The sequence below is a fragment of the Tursiops truncatus genome, chromosome 20 (genome assembly GCF_011762595.2).
Source record: "Tursiops truncatus isolate mTurTru1 chromosome 20, mTurTru1.mat.Y, whole genome shotgun sequence".
Lineage (NCBI taxonomy): Eukaryota > Metazoa > Chordata > Mammalia > Artiodactyla > Delphinidae > Tursiops > Tursiops truncatus.
In genome coordinates this window covers 3,172,694-3,184,054 of record NC_047053.1, presented here as the reverse complement: position 1 = coordinate 3,184,054, position 11,361 = coordinate 3,172,694, and the positions used below count along the sequence as shown (strand labels likewise).

General features: G+C 42.9%; 1 long non-coding RNA gene across 1 annotated transcript in view; it reads left to right on the top strand.

The window, feature by feature from the left end:
- Positions 1-2,376: 2,376 nt before the first annotated feature.
- LOC141277416 (uncharacterized) overlaps positions 2,377-11,361 on the top strand; it is a 28,671-nt gene continuing 19,686 nt past the window's right edge. The window contains exons 1-2 of the long non-coding RNA XR_012328794.1: positions 2,377-2,504; positions 4,778-5,114. This is a non-coding gene — a long non-coding RNA (uncharacterized lncRNA). The remainder of the gene's footprint in view (positions 2,505-4,777; positions 5,115-11,361) is intronic.

Below are 11,361 nucleotides of genomic sequence, written 5' to 3'. Positions count from 1 at the left end.
AATCTGAAACGGTATATATATATATATATATATATATATATAGTAAATCAACTATACTACACATCGCATACTCCATTGTAAATGATTGTAAATTTACGTTTACAATGTAAATAAAACATTGTAAATCAACTACACTTCAATTTTTTTTAAGTTCATTTCTGATTTATTATATTTTTTTCAACAGTTCTTAGCAGGCTAAAAAGAGATTTGATTACTTGACAGATGTAGGTTACAAGTAAAGAATCTCTAACTTACAGAACATGCTATGTTCCTAGAATTCTGAGAAAAGCTTGATTAACACGGTGGCACAGGAGGGAGCATTTCCACCTAATGGCGCTTTTGACCTCATCGTGTGCAAACTGGAAGTCCCCAGTCTGCCCCCAGTAACTCCCCCCGCCCCACGGCCACTCTCAGGGGGTGATTCAGCGGCCTGAGCCTGCCACCCAGGAGCAACCCAGACACTCCCCTGCCCCTCGCTGCAGGTGTCACACCCGACAACCCACACGACCCGGAGAGTCAGCCTCTTCGCTGTCTGCGGTCTGCCACCTTTCCCCATCACCGCGGCACCTCCTCGTTCCGGCCACCGTGATGTCTCCCCGGAGAGACTCCAACCCCCACGCCCGCTCTGGCTCTACCTCCAGCCGGGCCCATTTGCCACTCTGCAGCTGGAGTGATCGTCGCAACCAGAAAATCCAATCATGTTACTTTCCTGCCTAGAAGCTTTTCCAGGGACGTCCCTGGCAGTCCAGGGGTTAAGACTCCGCACTCCCAATGCAGGGGGTGCGGGTTCGAGCCCCGGTCTGGGAACCAGATCCCACCTGCCTCTCGGCACAGCCAAGAAAGAAAAAATAAAGAAAAAAAATTTTTTTAATTTTTAAAAAGCCTTTGCTTAGCTCCCCACTGCCCTCAGGATGAAGTTCCAACTCCTCAGCAGCACATAAAAAGACCTTCCATTTTTGCCTCCTATTTACTACTGTAGCTTTAAAAAAAAAATACATCCCACACACATATTTATTTATATACTATATTCCACATACAAGTATAATATATACATGAGTGTGTATATATACAATGTATAGTCCGCACATATCATGTGTACACATACACACGCATCTGTGTGTGTGTACAGAATATTCCCACATACAGCTAAGCACAAAGAAAATACAAAACAGACACCAGTGTACGATGACTTAGATTTAACCAACATTACCATTTTGTCCTATTTATTTCTGTAATTTTGGATACTATTTGAAAGAAATACAATATGGCAAATATACTTGAAAACCCTACACCCCAGCCCCAAATCCTACCCCTTCCTAACCCAGACTTTGCCAGGTAGAATCTAGCTTTACTTTTTCCCACCAGCCAAGTCCATCAGCGCGGCATCCTTTAGTGAATGGTCTGTCCTTTCCACACATATTTGCAGAAATTCCCTTCTGCCTGTCTCTGTCCTGTATCAGTTGATTCTCACCCCTCAATTCTGTAATTCTGATCCACTGGTCTGTCTGTCTATCTGTCTCTCTCTCTCCTCTCTCTCACACACACAGAGTTTTCATTGCTATCAATTTAAAACATTTTGAGAAAAAAAAATACTTGCCACTTACCGACCCCACGTGCCTGTGTCATGTAGCTCTGAGTGAAAACAAATTCCAGCAAAAAGAGGATGAGAAATAACAGTGCTTCAGGGAAATATGTTGATCTTGTCAAACATAATTTTGGTGTGTCCTCAGCTACATGTGCCCAAAACATTTCAGAAATTAAGAAAACGTCATCTTTGGAAGCGATCCGGTGAAAATGACGAGGAAACCAATGTACATCTCCAAATCAGCTTTATTTTCTTTTGATTAGAAGGAAAAAAAAATACATTAAACCTAAGGTCAGCCCTTATTAAGAGGAAAGAAGCAGAAAGCACTAATGGTTAGGTGCAAGGGCTCCAAATATTCTTAACTTTCACAGCCAGGTCCTTTTTCTTAATGCTTTCTCAATTTTTTTGATGTTTCCTCCTGTTGAGGCAGTTTTCTTTTAGTTATTCTTATACAGTAACTTTAAGAAACTGTCTCCATGAGGGTCCCGCTGCCTGTGGCTTTGTTTCCCGGGATGCTATGCCCCTGGCAGCTGCATCCCAAAAGACATCACTGACCCCCCCCCCCGCCCCGCCCCTCCCCGGTCTGCCCTGTGTCCCTGTATCCCATAGACTAAATACTCAAATTCTCCTCTGGGGGTAAGTTTTCTTTCATTTTTAATTTTTTCAATCTCTTCATCCATCTGTATTCCTTTTAGCCATCAAGTCAAAGTGAGATTGACAGCTGCTGACCGTTGTTACAGCTGCTGCTGGGCACCGGTTACCTTAGCAATGGAGAGAAAACAAACATAGGAATTCCAAGCAGCCATGCGGACACCCCTCACCTCTAAGCTTCTGAAAATTTGAGGGGTAAAGGAATCGCAAGCCCTCCCCACATCTGTCTGGCTGACATCGTGGCTGCATTAACAAGATGCAGAGGAAGGTAACGGAGACAGTAGCTGGGGTGAAACAGAAGTCGATTGTTACCAACCGTTGAGGGTGGAAAGCTCTGCCCTTCTTTTAAGCACTTTGATTTATAGCTTGTGATCTTATGTGCAAGGGCACCCATAACCCCAAGTGTTTTGTGTCCTGACCTGTGACAATGTCTATTAACCCTAATCAATCTCCCATTACGCAGAGGTGTCTGGAATTTAGCAAGCCAAGGGGTGCCGACGTCTTGCGGGGCAGGAACTAACCATTGTCTTCCGCCATCAGCAGGGTTTTTGCACAAGCAAAATTATCATTTCAAAGAATGCAGTGGGGGAGGGGCTTCCATCCTTTAATGAGAAAATGGAGGATTGTTTTCATTTTTAATTGCTGGGGCTAATTAAGGCCTGGGGCTCTTGTGCGGACTGGGACCCTTGTGGGTGTGCGTTCCCAGACACCTCTGCAGAGCCTCACCCCAGCTGTGGGTAAGCCGCCTGCCCCTGCCCTTACAACTTCCTGCTGTAATTAGTAAGGGCTTCTATTCACGTTAAGTACTTTATTACAGAAGCTAATTATGGAGTCTATAGCTGGTTCGCTGTGCCTTAGGAGGGATTTCCTTGTGCTTTGTGAGGGGAATTCTAAGGGTGGCTGTGGTTTCAAACTTCGAAGGAAAAGGTAGGAACTGGCGCATCGCACGGATGGTCAAGTGTTAATCTATCCGTGGAAAATGGAAATATTTTAAATCCACACCAGGAAAACCAAGCGAACAAAGCTCCTTTTCAATTGAGATTTGGATTGGGGGTTAGAGAGGTGACACGCACTATCGTCTACCAGCACCTACAAACTGTTACAGCGAAAGAGCCACCTTGGATCCCCGCACAGACCCCGGGCTGAGGAATCTGGGCTTCGTCTAATATATTAGCCCAGGGTGAAATCACGTAGTAAAAGGGTTTCGGTAGTAACTACATATTTTATCCTGTAATAGTCTGTTCATTCCTGTTTTCTCAGAATCACCAAGGTATTTGGAGAAAAGACAGATAGCGAAGAAGAATGAAACTGGGAAAGATTGGGAATCTGTAATACCGTGTAGTTGTTTTTTATGTCATTCATCTTAAAGCCCTTTTGATAAAGAGAATTAAGAAAAGGCTTGTTCTTTCTTTATTAGATATGTCTTTATAATTCTGTATGGATTCCTGATATTTCTAGAGAGATAGAGCTATCTATACAGACATCTATAAAATATAGATAGATGAAAGATAGAGATAGATAGATAGATAGATATTAGGTTTTTGTCTGTTTGTTTGGGTTTTGTGGAATGTGTGTGTGTGTGTATAAGATTTAGGAATTGGAAGATTCCACCCCTTCTCTTTGCAAATGAAGAAATTGAAGTTCAAGGATGGCAAGTCTTGTGATCAAGGGAATTCACTCCAGTGGTGATCGATCCCAAGCTTCCAGCAAGCCTCCTTGAGTTTCATGACTGTTTAAATACCTCAACCGACTCTAAGATTGTGTACAAAACTGTCATGATCCTACAAACCATTTTGCAATTTTAGTTGTAGTCAGGTCCACCCAGCACAAATCAAACCACTGTCAAGGCTGTCGCTTCTCTTTCCCAGTCTGGGAATTCCATGCTGAGAGGGGTTACCTGCCTGAGGGATTTGTATCTTCACCTGGCTCAAGGCTCCAACCTCCCATAAATACTCCTGCAAACTAGTTTGCCAGGTTGTATGAGAGAGGACAGTCTTTAAAAATCAGAAATAGAGGTCTCGGTACATCTCTGCAAAATGGGGACAAAGCACTAATCAATAAATCTAGCCTCCCAGCTGACCTGGATATTGGAAATGACACATGCAAACACCTTCATTGAAAAATGGATAAAACTAAGAGAAGTTACTGTCAGATTTAGTGTAGAGTGGGTCTGGTTTAAGGAAGCACATTTCATTGAGTCACCATCCCCACTTCCCATCAAAAACTAGAGTGGCCTTGGAAGTGGAGAAGACCCTGACAAACTTTGCTAACCCTTCCTTCCTTGGAGGGGGAAGGGCAGACAGTGGGACCTCAACACGCAGGGTGCAGGCCGGTCCCCCAACCCCACGCAGCCTAACTCACCCCGGGCACGCGCATTAGTTTCAGCCAGCACAGACAGCGAGATGTCCTTTTGCACGAGGGCGAGTTTCCCAGCTGTGACTCCCTAAACCCCATCTCTCAACAACCACTCACACCCCCAAGCTACTGACTTCCTAATAAAAATGCATACTCATGTCCATTTTCTGTTCTCCCCTCATACAGAACTGCAGAATTTGACCAGGAACCCCCATCTATTTTGGACAGAATATTATCATTTTTATGGTTTAAACAAGCACAGAACTTCCTCTAAAAGAATTGGCCTAAAGGAGAAATAAGTCCCAGCATCTAAAATGATACTGCTATGCAAAGAAAGCACCCCTTCTGAAAAACTAGAGAAAACACCTCTCTATGAAATGCATTTGCCACAAGAAATAACAAGTTTTTAGAAAACGGGTGATCCATGGACTTAAATTTCAAGGGGGTATTGCGTTTATTAATCCCATTAAGCAGTTCTGAGAAGAAAATCATCTCTGAGCAAGAGAGATGGGCATTGAAAAACGTAAGTTGCTAAACTTTCGGTTACCGAAGGGGAAAGCAGGGTGGCAGGGAGGGATAAATTAGGAGTTTGGGAGTAACATATGCACACTACTATATATAAAATAGATAACCAACAAAGACCTACTATATAGCACAGGGAATTACACTCAATATTTTGCAATAACCTATAAGGGAAAAGAGTCTGAAAAAAATATTTATATTATATGTATATGTACACACTCACACAACTGAATCACTGCTGTACACTGGAAACTAACACAACATTGTAAATCAACTATACTTCAATTAAAAAAATAAATATATCAAAAAATAAATTTTAAAATACATAAATTGTGAAGCTTAAATGTATGTAAAATCTGTTGAGGAAAAAGAGGTGCGTTCACAAAAAGTCATTTAAAAATCAATATACCTGATTACATTAAAATGTAAACGTTTCTGCCTCAAGAAATGAAAAGGTGCTTTTAGTTAAGAGATTGAGTCACAATATATAAATACACCTTATAGGACACTAAAAAGACATTTATTCTAGTATAAATATAGGCCATGGATGTAAACAAAATTACATAAGAATTAGAAAAGACCGCTAAACAGATGCCAGAAAAAGAAAAAAAAAAAAAGAAAACCCCGAGAGTAAAGAAGGAATGCAAAATTGTAAAACAAATTTCCTTTTTCTAATTTTCACATGGCAAAGATTTTTTGTCTTTTGCTCTTGTTGTTGTGTTCACATGATTCCTTGATGAGAGGAAGAGAGAATTCTTTTGCTCGTAGGCTGCCTGTACAACGGTCAGTAACGTGATTTTTCTGATGTTTAGTTTGGCAAAGTGTGCTTTGAAAGCCTGAAAAATGTTTATATGCTTCAACCCAGTAATAATAATTTTGTATTTTTGTAGTGAAGAAATCACCAGAGCTGCACACCAAGATGTGTATGGTTCTTGGTATAATTTATGATACAAAAAATAAGAAAGAATCTACATGTTCCTCAGAAGCTTGGTTAAACACAATTGAGTATGTACAGGCATTAAAAAAACATATCTGAAGAATTTTTATGAATTTTTAAGGAGTGGGAAAATGCCAAGGATAACTTATGTAACAGCTCAGCTTATATAGAGCAAGACACATTGTGTATAGATAAAGGAAAGATGAAACGCATTTACAAAGGGAAAGAAAGGCCAAATGCTACAATGTTAACCATGTGTATCTCTGGGTTGTCATACTATGGAGTATTATTATTATTATCCAAATGTTCTGCAATAAACATTTATTACTAGTGTAATCAGAAAAAAATTCTTTTTAAAAATCCTCGTCAGTCAACTATACTTCAATAAATAAAAAAAGGAAAAAATAAAATACAAAACAAAACAAAATAAAATCCTCATTCAACCTCCTCCTTCCACCTGGGAATGATTTGTGATTCTTTCCCTAGTAATACTGGCTTAGAAAAATAAAACATTCACACCTCAATTATTTTGCTATTCCTGTCTCCAGCCAGATCAAACCTGACCTCAAATCGACAATGAACTTGTAGGAATCAAATATCACCAACATCCCTTGCCAGGGGGCCAGAGCTTTTTAAAAGAATTTCTTAGACACTGAAAAAAAAGTCCGTTCCTTTGAGAAGGCTTTGGGGGAGTGTCCAGGTGCAGCAATCACCCTAGGAATGGATGGTTGGTTAGAACAGGTGCACCAAGAGCAACTGATGCCGTGATGGGGATGAGAACGAGGTTATAAAAGATGGCTGTGGGCTTCCCTGGTGGCGCAGTGGTTGAGAGTCCGCCTGCCGATGCAGGGGACGCGGGTTCGTGCCCCGGTCCGGGAAGATCCCACATGCCGCAGAGCGGCTGGGCCCGTGCGCCATGGCCGCTGAGCCTGCGCGTCCGGAGCCTGTGCTCCGCAACGGGAGAGGCCACAACAGGGAGAGGCCCGCGTACAACAACAACAACAACAACAAAAAAAAAAAGGTGGCTATGTTTGCCTACAGCCTCCATGTCAATACAGGCAGGACTTTCCAACAGAGGTTAGTATAAGTGAAGGAAAGGAATTACCATCACTCATGGACCGTTTTTTAACAGATAGCCATTTTATACTTTTGAAAACGCAAGTCGTATTTGGACATTTCCTTTCTGAATGAAAGATAACAGAAGGGCAGATGGGTCCAAGTGGATGTTCAAGGACAATGTGTCACAACATAGTCTTCAACCACTTGCTAGGTGTGTTTAGTGACAGGTCCCCCAGCAACAAATCAGGATGAGAAATGGCATCTATTAGTGGACTTGTTGAGCATCCCTGGTCTCTGTGGATGAGAGCCGAGTATCTGCCTTTCGCTGCAAATATTAAATCATTCTCCCCAGAAAGTTACTGGGCAGGCGTCACACAACACTAGAAAAATCTCAACAGTGATTGCTTTATTTTGGAGATGACATTGAGAACACCAGAAGGTCTGGTTAGAAACACATGGAGATATATTTTTGTGAGTTTTAAGCCTCAGGAATGATTTACAGTGCAACTCCTGAGACAAAGTCATAATTCACCATCGACCCACGGGGCTGTGTCTAGGTTCTGAAGCCTTGAGAATACAAGATTCATCTTTTATTATGTCTGTGGTCGTGAAAGTGAATGCTGAAAGTTAGCGATCGGTAGGAACTCTGTCATGCTAATGTATACTCTTGCCGGTTTTAAAATTAATACTCCTTCACCTGTGTGCCCACAGGTTCCTGGATTCACCTATCTTGACTTCTTTGTACCACGCATCACATTGAGTTGAAAACATAATTTTGTATTGGATGAAAAAGACGAATGTGGTCCTTCAGTAATTAACTGAGTGCCACTGATCCTTCTAACAAAGAGGGAAGCATGTCCCATCGATAAACTAAGCTCACGGGCAATCAGTAACCCACAGAGTTAGTCATGCTGAGATGATATTTGACTACGACTGAGAAATCTCCGCTTCAGACAAAGGCAAATGCATTTATCACTCGTCAGTGCTCCGGTCTCCACACCCTTGCTATCTCAGGGCACATGTGTTTACTATTACCTACTAGATCTGTCTCTTGAAGTATGGTTGTGCTGCCTGGCCATTTCATTTATCCAGTAGTCCTTGGATTGATCAGTTTTTCCAGATGAAAAAAATATAGGTACCATGTTGGTGACAGAGGTTTCACAAATCTATTTCACAAATATAATCGTCAGATGATGATTTCCTCCAAATCTCTACAAGTTCCCTATCACCGTTATTTCAATAAAGGTGGCACAGGGACCGCATTGCTTGGGCAGTTCCCACCATCCCACCCCCCGGCCCCCACTCCCACTAACATTCCAGAAGCTATATCCCTTCACTTACAGGTTATCACTGATTTTTTTAAGTGTGCGTTTCTAGCTCTGATTGTTGGATTGCATTAGAATCTCGATCCACATAAATGGGAAAAAGCCAACCGGTAATTATGAAAACAGTGTTGCCTACAAAGAGCACTGCTACGCTGTATTTTGAGATTACTTGGGTCACATAAAAGAATTCTTTCTCCTACCAAGTCTAGATTTCAAATTTCTTCTCAGATAAGGGCTCTCGCTTTTCTTTTTAACCCTTGATTTTTTTTAACCCAACATTTACAGTTTGAGGTTCCAAATATGCCCGCCCACAGCTCAGAATGGAATCTCTTAGCCCTGGTCCCAGTAGATCTCTGCTTGCATTTTAGGGTTTTAATGCTGGGTTCTCATCCAGTGTCAAAACTGTGTGCTCCCCACTGGGCTGAAGAGAGTGGTATATGGAGGTGGTCTTGTCGATGCAGAGGGGAACATCTGGAAGGGTAGGATATAAATCAAACTATGACCAGCAGTGAACACTGGGGAGTGGCGCTGGGAGAGAGTGGTGTGAAAAGAGGAATAAATGCACCTTTTACTCTGTGCATTTTTGTTCCAATTCGTTCCTAGATCTTTCCAAAGCCCCTTGCCACGTGCTGGGAGAGAATGCAGGGGCACCTGCTCTCAGGGAGCTTACCTTCTAGGGGGAAAGCCTAATTCGTAAACATATAAACAAAGAAATAAATTCAATAAATACACATTGGTAATAGCACAGTGAGGAAAATAAACAGTCCACGGACGTCGGCTTTGGAGACAAGAATGACCTCTCCGGAGCCGACCACATACATCCTCTGGGACACGTAGACAGTTTGAATTGTATTCAGAGAACACGTGTCTCCTTTAAAGAAATGCTTTTGAAGCAAACAAAAGCAGAGCAAGCCTGGCAGCCCTCAGCGGGATGTTGGACTTGAAGCCTTGGTATCTGCCCTTCTCTCCCTCGGCAGTGGATTTGGCTGGGCTGGGTCGGGGGGAAGGAGCATTGAGGCTGGACAGGGGCCTCTCGGAAGCAGAAGCAGATCCTTGTCAAACGCTTAGACCACAAAACAGGAGACAGGGGGCCTCCGTTCATTTTCTGCAATGCAAAGAGAGGCTTCAGCGGGGGATGGTACTGTGATTTCCTCCAGCTCAAGCGGCTGCCAGGGCCATCCATCTGTGCATTCCTGTAACCCTGCTGCTTCTGATGCAGTAGGTGCTTAATAAATGTTGCCTCAAAGAAACGGGAATAGTCGTCGGACTTTCTGACCTATTCAGTGATGTGAAGACGGGGCCCACTGTGTACACCGACCTCAACTGGGAAGGAAAATTCTTTCATCCATTTTGGCAAAGAATTCCTGAGCACCTGGGGTTCTATAATCCTCCAACTGCTTATAACCCTCCTCCCCATAAATGTCCTCGGAGCCACCAAATATCTGGACCAATTTCCTGTTCATCCATTCGTTGAGTGCAACATAACTAAATGGGGAAACCAAAAGCCAGTCTCATTGGAGGAGACTGGAAGGGCACCGGGGCTGGAATGAGACACTGGCCCCGGGGGAAAGCTTGGCACTCCAGCTTGGCATGACCTGATTCCCCACTGGGCTCGGAAGACTGGTGCAAACTTAATCATCTCTGCTCTGCAGCACCTCCCCCAAGTGAAGGCAGAAGTGCCCCGGCCCCGGCATCTCCCAAAAGGAACCCTGGGCGGTCAGAGGCAAGCAGAGTGAGAAGGTCTGCATCTCACGCAAGGGAGAGTCTAACCCAGTTGAGACCCACGGAGCCAGCCAGCAGCCGCCACCCACATGGTGCAATGAATGCGACTGGAAAATAAAGGAAATGTCCCATTCTTTCCACCGAAGTTGACTGTAAAATTCCAAAGGCAAGTCAACTCTTCTAACAAGCGGAAGAGAGTTATAGACTTTGCTCCACCGTCCCTGCATGCTCGGCTGGCCTCTATGTTACCGTGTGAAGTTCTGTCCTTTGTGAATTTATGCAAGTTACTAAAACCCTTGGAGCACCAGATTCATCCATGGGAAAACAGAAGAAAAATGGCCCAGCCCTCTCTGTCTCGTTGAGAGAGCCCCAGTCTTCAGGTGACAAATGACAAGGAGGTTCCTAGAATCCAAAGAGTGGGGCTCAACCCAGGTGTATCTCTCAAGCAGAAAAGAGGTCTTGATTTACGTAAAAAGAGAGCAGCAAGGCCTCCCTTGCTCCTTAGGGAATGAGGTCAGCCGCAGGTAACCCCCAGTTTTGTGCACATGGGAAAAGTACACTGAGTTCACAAATGTTTGTTAGGACCTACTGATCCTGCTTTGGGCCTAGAGATGATCATACTAAGTGAAGTAAGTCAGACAGAGAAAGACAAATACCATATGATATCACTTATATGTGGAGTCTACAGAAAAGATACAAATGAGCTCATTCACAAAACAGAAACAGACTCACAGACGTAGAAAACAAATTTACGGTTACCAAAGGGGAAGGAGGGGAGGGATAAATTAGGAATTTGGGAGTAACACACACACACACTACTATATATAAAATAGATAAACAACAAGGACCTATTGTGTACCATAGGGAACGATACTGAATATTTTGTAATAACCTGGATGGGAAAAGAATCTGAAAAAAAATGTCTATATGAATCATTTTGCTGTACACGTGAAACTAACACAACACTGTAAATCAATTAGCCTCCAATAAAAAATAAATACATTTTAAGGGGTGAATTGCAATCAGGAAGGGAAAAAAATCCAAAACACATGAAGGGAGCGAGCATCTCCATTTGGTGACAATTTAGAATATAGTAAGAGTCCTGATTAACAGTATAAGGAGGAAGCAAAGGATGTGAGGAAACCCTGAAATGTCAAGCCTGGATGACTCAAAGTGGTCACCCCACTGGGCAGGAATTAGGGCAA